The sequence below is a fragment of the Leptonychotes weddellii genome, chromosome 15, assembly GCF_054177405.1.
Source record: "Leptonychotes weddellii isolate Sample4059 chromosome 15, ASM5417740v2, whole genome shotgun sequence".
Lineage (NCBI taxonomy): Eukaryota > Metazoa > Chordata > Mammalia > Carnivora > Phocidae > Leptonychotes > Leptonychotes weddellii.
Window position 1 is genome coordinate 24,407,341 of NC_138383.1, and position 10,922 is coordinate 24,418,262.

The 10,922-nt window shown below is 35.2% G+C and overlaps 1 non-coding gene across 1 annotated transcript; it reads right to left on the reverse strand.

Moving 5' to 3' along the window:
* Positions 1 to 1,479: 1,479 nt before the first annotated feature.
* LOC115937100 (U6 spliceosomal RNA) lies at positions 1,480 to 1,586 on the reverse strand. The gene has a single exon (XR_004072426.1). It is a non-coding gene; the product is annotated as a U6 spliceosomal RNA (small nuclear RNA).
* Positions 1,587 to 10,922: the final 9,336 nt, after the last annotated feature.

The following is a 10,922-nucleotide window of genomic DNA, read 5'->3' on the forward strand; positions in this document are numbered from 1 at the left end:
AGAACTGAATGTGAGTCTTTTAAAGGCAAAGGATATCAGGTATAATTCATCTTTCTATCTCCTGGGTCTAGGAAAGTGCTGGGCAAATAATAGCTCTTCAAAGAATGTTTGTGAAATTAATATATAAGTGGATAATATTGATAGCTTTTTAAATATTTAATTAATATTGATGACTGTAAGTATATCAAAAGTTACAGATGAATCAACCAATGTTTAGAGCTGTTTACTGGCAACCCTAGACTGACCCCAAGTCAGTCACCACCAATAAGAAATATTATAATCATAATGCCACTGAAGAATATGTGAACTATTTCTGAGAATCGACAGTGAACTGTGTGTGTATAGGGACTCCTGTCTTCTGAGTTCAAGTTATGTATTGCTGTGTTTGACAGAAATGCTGTTTTGTATTCATACTGGAACATTTGTTGCTGAAAATGTAAGTGTTTGAAGTATTTATAAAGTTATTTTTCACATAGGAACTGAGATTTTGAGGTTAGAGCCATTTATCCCCATGGAGAGAAGATATAAATGAAAATATTACCCAAACCCACAGTGTGGATGAAGGTCGTGACAACACTGCTGTGTCAAATAAAGAAAAAAAAAATAACTTGAAATGATTTTGTGTAAATGGGAATGTCCCCATTGTGAGAAGCTAGTTACTTCTGCCATACAGTCTGTGTGGCACAAATCTCCATTCACTACCTACCAGTTTTTATTTTTATAACACTTTAAATGGGTACAGTAATTTATAGCTGTGCCCAGGGTATCTCTCTTAGAGAGATATGTCTTAAGAAGAAAAGTATTATTATCTATATTTCTTCTCTTGCATTAATTTTCTTTTGGTTATAGCAAACATTAAAGGGAAATATATGGGCAGTATAATTATCATACTTAACACTTTCCAGAAATACTGTATATTGAATTTGAAATAGGCTAGGGAACTTATTAGGCAATTGCTAAAACTTGCAGAGCTCCACCACATCTATTTTTTCTAAAGTATATAAAATCAATTGAAACTGAATTCTTTCTGGTGAAACTTGGGACAGTCTAAGTCTCATTTATTCTGAAGATAATATCCTAGGCTCTGATCTAGAGTTGTTTTGGAGGATGAACAGAAAGAGGCTAGTGAGATTCCTTATTTGGAATTTAATAAATTTATTAAATTTAATTCCTCGTTCTTTCTCCTGTGTCTCTAGTCCTTTACATCATCCCTCATCCCTTCTTATTCATTATTCTTGCACACCTGTTAGAATGCATGTCTTTCTGCTGCTTTGAGTATCCTTCTCCATTGTTCCACCTGCAGAGAGGTTTTCATCTTATCCTAGGTCCTGGAAGTGACCTTGCCCTTGTATTTTACCCTCTTATTTTTTTTTTTTAATTTAGTTTAATTTAAATTCCAGTATACCTAACATACAGTGTTGTATTAGTTTTAGGTATATAATATAGTGATTCAACAATTCCATACATCACCCAGCGCTCAAAAATATGGAACTTTTCATGAATTTGTGTGTCATCCCAGCACAGGGGCCATGCTAATCTTCTCTGTATCACTCCAATTTTAGTATATGTGCTGCCAAAGTGAGCACTTACCCTTTTGTTTAAAAAGCTATGGACAAGTGGCTATGAGAATACAGCTTTAATCTTCTCACCTTAAAAACAACAAAATGGTAATAACATGAGGTAAAGAATGTGTTAACTAACCTTAGGGTGATAAAAATTTATCAATATATACACATATCAAATCATCACATTATACACCTTAAACTTACGAGTGTTTTATATCAATTATATCTCAAAGCTGAAAAAAAGTCAGACTTTTTTTTTAAGTCAGACTTTTAAAAACAAACAAACAAACAAACAAACAAGTAGCTATGGGATTTCAATCTCCCATTTCCTTGTTGGTGATTCTTCTAACCAAGATTAGGATATCTTGTTTACATTTATTTTCTCTGACAGCCATAGCATCTCATTCAATTTTCATAAATATTACATACATACAAGAAAATTCTCATAACTAAGATGTAAGAAAGTTGAATCACACAGGAATCTACATAAGCTCTTCCCTTCAGTAAGGGAAAATCTACAGCAAAGATTTTTGCAAGGAGGGAAAAAACAGGTAGCAATTTTTTCACTTCATAGTTGCTGGCCCAGTTTCTTTCTCACTGGGAGTATCTGGGATACTTTGTTTTGTCAATTGGAGAATTGAATTTTTCCAGTTTAGCACCTGCTGTAAAAGATCATATTTTGAGCCCAAAACTGAGCCGTCTAAGTTTTGAGGTGATACATGCTCTGAATTATTTTTCTTCCTTGACACAGAACCACTGAGGAAACTTACACCAAAGGTTTACAGACGAAACTTGTCCTCCCCTGGAAAACAAATGATGTGGGGAAAACACCTCCCCTTTGGAGGAGATACTGTAAATTAAAAAAGAAAGACTTCAGTGTGAAGTTGCTGGTGTTCTGTTGCAAAAAGAAAAAAAAGAAAGAAAAAGAAAAGAAAAAACTCAGGTCTTTTGGATGAGTGAAAAAATAAATAGGATAGGACAATGAAATGTGTGTATAACTTACAAAGCACTTTTGGAAGCTGGAGACCAAAGATTTTACAAGTGAATATCAAGGTGGTAGAAAATAAATCTCAGTAGACTGGTAGGTGAGCTTAATGAAGTAACAGAGGATGAATCAATGTTTATCAATTTAATCATCAGTTAATGAACCTCTGATTAAGAGTCACAGACCAGATGAAGTAATGGCAGACAGATATGTCAAGTTCAGAGCAGTGGGAATATCAAGATCAGAATAAAAGAGTCTCTACTATCTATAGAGAAACAAACAGGGAGATGAAGCATTGTGAAAAGGCTTCGTACTCTATAAAATGATTTTTATAAGAATTAGTTGACCATGGTATAATGCAATTGTTGTTTTCTTTTGTTTCAGTTCTTCTTCTGGTAAAGACATAAGACACTGACAGAGTGCAAAGTTTTAATTTAAGATCTTTGCTAAGGACAGGGTTTTTTATTTGTTGTTTTGTTTTGTTGTTGCTGCTGTGGTTTGGGGAGTGCGCCCACCCTCTGGAGGAAGTGGGAAGCATAACTACAAAACTACTCTATTCAGGTTATATCTAAAATAAAATCAATGGGAACTTCTGAATATTTTGTTAGGAAGTGACCAAATATTACTGGACGTGGTAAACTTATATAAACTTCTTCATAGAATGAGAAGGGATAACCTACATAGGGTAAAATGTTGGATGACTTAAATAAGTCAAACAAAGCAGTCCAAATATTTTAGAACTAAAAGTTCACTTATACAACAACCGAGTCATTGTCTTGATGATACTTGCTTAATCTAAATTACTCACTATTTAATCATCCCTTACTGAACTCACTCATGTAAACAGTACACAACAGTGTCTGTAGCATACAAGAAACCAACAGGACTGCAAGTGGCTGGAAGGATCTGGGTGACAAAAGTCAAACAAGAAACTTTAAGAGAATTTTGAAGACATTCCCACTATCTAATACTCCCTTGGTTACGCCCACTCATGAATGGATCCCATGTTTTGAAAAATCTTGACTGCCAAACTGCATTGTTCAGGGAATACTTAATTGGTTTCTCCTTCTTATTAATAGAAGACAACAAATATCTGAGATAGCCAGTTTCCCCACAGTGAATAGGTACAATTCTACCCCAAAGCAAAGGAACCCAACGTTTTAATTAGTCTGTACAGCTGGATCTTGAATAAAGGTGCAATTTTCATCAGTGTTTTGGACATTTTCAAAATTTCTTAAGACCCTATAACCAATTACTCTTGCTCTAAGAAATTTAGGGTCTCAGATACCCTCAGCTGTAAAGAGATCTTTGGACCCCAGAGAACAATTAATAAATAAAAATAGTTGCAACAACAGTGAAGCCCAGCCAAAATTCTTAATTAGGTTTTTATTGAACTCTAGAATACAATTTATTTTTCTAATAAACAGAGTGCATTTTAATATGTTTGGCATTTTATTGTTCTATTTACCTTTCAGTTGTGCAATTTCATTTTATTAAGCCATGATATTTTTAGCCTCCAAAACAGTTACCTCCTTACCTAGGGTACATCCCCAGAAGCAATTACTTCTTTAATTAGCTTTGACTCATTAATCTCTGCCTCTAACACTTTGCTATCAAGTGTGGGGGCACTTCCCACCCACGTGTACAGCATAATACAAACATCACAATAAGTTTATCTTGATTTCTTCACCTTACTTAATTTTTTAAAAAAATAATAGAATTTATTTTTTTAGAGAATTTAGTTTCATAGTAAATAGAGCAAAAGTATAGAGATTTCCCATATAACCACTGCCCCCCCAACACACACATGCACAACCCCCCACCCCCATTATCAACATCCCCCACCAGAGTGTACACTTGTTACAATTGATCTATCTGCATGGAAGCATCATTATCACTCAGAGTCCATAGTTTACATTAGGGTTCACTCTTGATTTGGTACATTCTGAGGATTTGGACAAATTGTATAGTGACATGTATCCACTATTATGGCATCATACAGAGTAGTTTCATGAGCCTAAAAATCCTCTATGCCTCACCTATTCATCCCTTTCTCCCCCATAACTCCTGACAACTAATCTTTTTTATTAGATTAAATAAGTCTCCATAGTTTTGCCTTTTCCAGAATGTCATATAGTTGGAATCGTATGGTCTGTGGCCTTTTCAGATTGGCTTCTTTCACTGAGTAATATGCATTTAAGTTTCTTCCATAACCTTAACATCTCTTGATAGTTGTTTTTGTTGTTGTTTGTTTTTAGTGCTGAATAGTATCCCACTGTCTGAATTTACCACAGGTTTTAATTCATTCACCTAGTGAAAGGTATCTTGATTGCTTCCAAGTTTGGCAATTATGAATAGAGCTGCTATAAACATCCATGTGCACTCCATTCAAATGACCATAATATATGTCTCATACATATGTGGTCTTCATCCACTGTCCCCAGCTCACATCTCCCAATACCCTTGAAATTTCCTGAGCTGACATGAGCAATGGGAGCATCTTTTGTTGTAATATTTCGTCTCTCATCATCAGTTCCTGAAAATACTTCAAAGCCATAATGGTGAAATGGGCGTCTTCTTATTCATAACAAACACCTTTCAACCACAAATGAGTTTATGTTAATGAGATGACTTTTGGAAATGCCTTAAAGATGGGGGCTGTTACCAGGGGAACCAACCATGAATAGAGGGTTAGAACTTTCAGGCCTACTCTCTGATTTCTGAGAGGGTAGAAGGGCTGGAGGTTGAATCAATCACCAATGGCCAATGATTTAATCAATCATGCTTATATAATGAAGCCTCCATAAAAACCTAAAAGGAGAGTATTCAGAGAGCTTCTGGGTTGGGGAAGCAGAAAATTACACATGACAGCATGCTGGGCCCCAAACTCTGGAAGGACAGAAACTACTTTGTTCAGGACCTCACCCTATGTATTTCTTCATCTGGTTATTGATTTGTATCCTTTAATATCCTTGTAATAAACTGGTGATCTAGTGGATTTCCTGAGTTCTGTGGGTTGCTTGAACAAATTATTTGAACCCAGGTGGAGGACTGTGGGAATCTCCAAGCCTGTTGATCTCCAAGCACAGGTAACAACCTGGCCTTGCAATTGGCAACTGAAGTAGAGAGCAGTCTTGTAGGACTGAGCCCTTAACGAATGGAATCTGATGCTATCTTCTGGTAGAATTGGGGTACAGAACTCTTAGCTGCATCATATAATAGTTCTACTTTTAATTTTTTTATTTGAGAGAGAGAGAGCATTGGTTGGGGGGCAGGGGCAGAGGGAGAGGGAGAAGCAGACTCCCCGCTGAGCAGGGAGCCTGATCCAGGGCCCCAGGATCATGACCTGAGCCAAAGGCAGATGCTTAGCCAACTGAGCCACCCAGGCGCCCCTCTATTTTTAATTTTTTTTGAGGAATCTCCATACTTTTTTTTCCATAATAGTTGTAAAAATTTGCATTCCTACCAATGGTGCACAAGGGTTCCCCCTTCACCATATCCTTGCCAGAACTTATCTCTTGCTTTTTTGATACTAGCCATTCTAACAGGTGAGAGGTGATATCTCGTTGTGGTTTTGAGTTGTATGAGTTTCTCTGATGATTAGTGACATTGAGCATCTTTACAAATCTGGGGGAAATCTATATGGGATCTTCGGGTAAAAGACTATTCAGTTGTTCTGGCTTTTTTACTTTTAAAGATTTTATTTATTTGAGAGAGAGAGAGAGAGCCCAAGCGGGGGGTAGTGGGGAAGGGTGAGGAGCAGGGGGAGAGGGACAAGCAGATTCCCTGCTAAGCAGGGAGTCCAACTCGGGGTTGATCCCAGGACCCCTGAGATCATGACCTGAGCCGAAAGCAGACTGAGCCACCCAGGCACCCCTCCTCTGGCATTTTTAAATCAGATTGCTTTTATTTGCTTTTGAGTTGTATGAGTTCCTTAAATATTTTGGATATTAAACCCTTACCAGGTATATGATTTTCAAATATTTTATCGCATTCATAGGGTGTTTTTTTTTTTTCATTTTGTTGGCTGTTTCTTTTGCTTGTTACGTTGATGTAGTCTCATTAATTTATTTTAGCTTTAGTTGCCTTTGCTTTTGGTGTCATATCCAAAAAATCATTGCCAACTAACATCAAGAAGGTTTTCCCTTCTTTTATTCTATAATTTTTGTGGTTTCAGGTCTTACATGTAAATCTTTAATCCATTCCAAATTAATTTTGAGTGGTGTAATGTAGGAGTTCAATTTCATTTTTTTGCATATGATTATCCAGTTTTTCCTATACCATTCATGGAAGAGATCATTCTTCGTACTTGGCTGTCTTGTCATGTTTTTGTTGGCCATATATAAGAATGTTTATTTCTGAGCTCTCCATTCTGTTCCATTGGTGGTCTACATGTCTGTTTTTATGCCAGTACCATAGTGTTTCAAAGCATAAAGTTTTGTAATATTGTTTGAAATGAGAAAGTGTGATGCCTCCAGCTTTTTCTTATGTTCTTGATTGCCTTGGTTATTCAGAGTCTTTCGTGGTTCCATACAAATTTTGGAATTTTTTTTTCTGTGACAAATGCCATTGGAACTTTTGATAAGAATTGAATCTACAGATAGCTTTGGGTAGTACAGATATTTTAACAATATTACTTCTTCCAATCTATGAACACAGGATATATTTCCATTTATTTTTATATTCTTCAATTTTTTCATCAAAGTCTTATAATAGTGTTCAGTGTACAGATCTTCATCTCGTTGGTTAAATTTATTCCTAAGCATTTTTTGATGCTATTGTAAGTAGAATTGTTTTCTTTTTTTTTTCAGATATTTCATTGTTAGTGTTTAGGAATGCAACTGATTTTTGTATGTTGAATCCTGCAGTTTTACTGAATTTATTAGTTAAAACAGTTGTTTGGTGGAGTCTTTAGGATTTCTATACATAAGATTATATCATCTGCAAACAAAGAGAATTTTACTTCTTCCTTTACAATTGGTTGTCTTTTATTTCTTTTTCTTGCCTAATTGTTCTGGCTAGGACTTCCAGTACTATGTTGAATGGGAGAGGTATGAGTGAGGACTCTTGTCTTTTTCCTGATCTTAGAGAAAAAATGTTCAACCTTTCACTGTTAAGTATGATGTTAGTTGTGAACTTGTCATATATGGCCTTTATTATGTTGAAATACATTCCTTCTCTCCCCAGTTTGTTGAGAGTTTTTTCAGGAAAGGAGGTTGAATTTTATCAACTGCATTGTCTGCATCAATTGAGATAATCATATGATTTTTATCTTTCATTCTCTTAATGTGGTGTATCACATTTATTGATTTGTGTTTGTTGAGCCATTTATTGCATCCCAGCAATAAATCCCATTTGATCATAGTATACAATCCTTTTATATTGCTGGATTTGGTTGGCTAATATTTTGTTGAGAATTTTCATAACTATGTTCATCAAGTGTATTGACCTGTAGTTTTCTTTTCTTGTTCTGTCCTTGTCTGATTTTGATATCAAGATAATGCTGCTCTCTTAAATGAGTTTGGGAGTGTTCACTCCACTTCAATTTTTTGGATAAGTTTGAGAATTGGTGTTAATTCATTAAATGTTCAGTAGAATTCACTAGTGAAGCCATCTGGCCCTGGTTATTAGGTTTTTTATTATAATTCAATTTTCTTAGTCATTATTGGTCTGTTCACATTTGCTACTTCATGATTCAGTCTTGGTTGGGTGTATGATTCTAGGAATCTAAATATTTCTTTTGGTTTATCCAATTTGTTGGCATATAATTGTTCATAGTAGTTTCTCATGATTGTTGTATCTCTGTAGTATCAGTTTTAATTCCCTTTTATCATTTTTGGTTTTATTTATTTCAGTTTTCTTTTTTCTTAGTTATTATAGCTAAAGGTCTGTTAATTTTTTCTTGTCTTTACAATAAGACCAACTTTTAGTTTCATTGATTCTTTTTTTTTTTTTTTAAAGATTTTATTTATTTATTTGAGAGAGAGAGAGAATGAGAGACAGAGAGCATGAGAGGGAGGAGGGTCAGAGGGAGAAGCAGACTCCCTGCCAAGCAGGGAGCCCGATGTGGGACTCGATCCCGGGACTCCAGGATCATGACCTGAGCCGAAGGCAGTCGATTAACCAACTGAGCCACCCAGGCGCCCTCATTGATTCTTTAATTGGTTTTCTGGTCTTTATTTTTTTTGATGTGATCTTTGTTATTTTGTTTGCTAAATTGGGCTTAGTTTGTTCTTGTCGTTTTTAGTTTTTTTATGGTGAAAAGTTAGGTTGTTTGAGATCTTTATTGTTTCCTGATGTAGACATTTATTGTGATAAAATTCCCTTTTAGAATTGCTTTTGCTGCATCTTATAGGTTTTGTGATGTTGAGTTTCCATTTTCATTTCTCATAATATATATTTTGATTTCCCTTTTTATTTTTTATCTTACCCATTGGTTGTTCAGGAGTATATTATTTAATCTTCACATATTTGGACTTTTCTGGTTTTCCTTTTGTTATTGATTTCTTGTTTTATACAATTGTGGTTGGAAAATATCCTTAGTATAATTTCAACCTTGTTAAATTTGCTAAGACTTGTTTTGGGACCGATCATATAATCTATCCTGGATAATGTCCCATGTGTTTTCGAGAAGAATGTGTATTCTGCCTCTGCTGGATGGAAATGTTCTGTTTATATCTGTTAGGTCAGTTTAGTCTAAAGTGTAGTTCAAGTCAAACATTTCCTTATTGATTTTCTGTCTAGATAAGTTAACCATTGTTGAAGTTATGGTATTAAAGTGGGAAAAATTACAGGCCAACAAGATCTCTCTTGGCCTTGGGCTGTGCCACCTTGGAGGAGGACTGATGTGGGTAAAGTCAAACTTCCCTCTTACCCTCTCCAGTGCATCCAATCTCATGCATTTTTGTTCCATCACTGTGCTGAAACTTTTCCATTGGAAACCTGGACTTCCATAAAGACTCTTGTCCATAGGTGATTGTCTGAGACAAGGTTCTCCAAGCCAGTTCACAGGCCACTCCAGGGTCCATAGCCAAGACCAAGGCCTTTATGCCTATTACTAAACACGAGTGGGTGAGAGTCCTCCTAGGTCCCTTGGCATATTTTGCTGAAACCCACAGCTGCCATAGAGGGACTATTATCTGTGAATAGATGTCAAAGTGTTGTCACTGGGAAGGTGACATGAATGAGGATGTCTTGTTCAACCATGTCTCTGATATCACCTCTCTCCATTTCTTCAGTTCTTTGATTTTATTCATGAGGGTTGTGCCCTTTTCCTCATATAGGTCTTGTACATATTTTTGTTAGATTTATATCTAAATATTTTATTTTTGGGTGTGCTAAAGTAAATGATACAGTGTTTTTAATTTCTAATTTCAATTATTTGTTGGTATATAGGAAAGCAATTGTCTTTTGTATATTAACCTTGTATCCTGCAACCTTGCTATAATATGTTATTAGTTCTAGGAATTTTTTGTCAATTCTTACAGATTTTCTACACAGATAATCAATGTCATCTGTGAACATAGAGTTTTTTTCTTCCTTCTCAACATGTTTACTTTTAATTTTGTTTTCTTGTCTTATTATAACAGTGACTTCCAGTACAATGTTGGAAAGGAGTGGTGATAGGGAACAGTCTTATTTTGTTCCTGATCTTAGGCAAAAAGTTTTGAGTTTCTCACCATTAAGTATTATGTTAGCTGTTGATTTTGTGTAAATGTTAATTGTCAACTTGAGGAAGTTCCTGTCTATTGTCTGTACTTTTAAAGATAATATTTCCTTTGTCAAAATGTCCCAAGCATTCTATTCCTGGGATTTGTGGGTATGATAAATAGGGTGCTCTTGTTAGAAAAAGAGAAAGAGACAGAGAGAGAGAGACTCATGATCTCATTATATCTCATGGGTGCTTGATTCTTTCTTTTAACCCATTATTAATTACTACCATAACACTTTATAGGTTTCTTTTAAGGGATTTGACAACTTGTTGCATAAATTTATATATATATATATTTGTCCTCAGTATCTCATAAAGAACTTTGCCACAGTTGATATGCAGTACATTTTGGTTTTTGAGTACTTATTCCTGCCTAATAACTGAGTGAAATGATAAAGTCTAATTACAAAACATACAGTAGAGAATTGATTATTGTATCACTGATGGTTGTATTAGGCTATTTTCCCAAGTACAGTTGTTCTATATTTGCAGGAAAAAGCTGATCACATATTGGCAGCCCCTAGTAATTCATTACTCCTGAAACTTGTGCACAGTGAACCAAGTTATCTCAATAATAATCCCAATAGCTCTTATGTAGCTTGAGCCAGAGATTCAAATAATTCACTTACGCTCTTTGGAGTTACATTTTTATTTATACCAG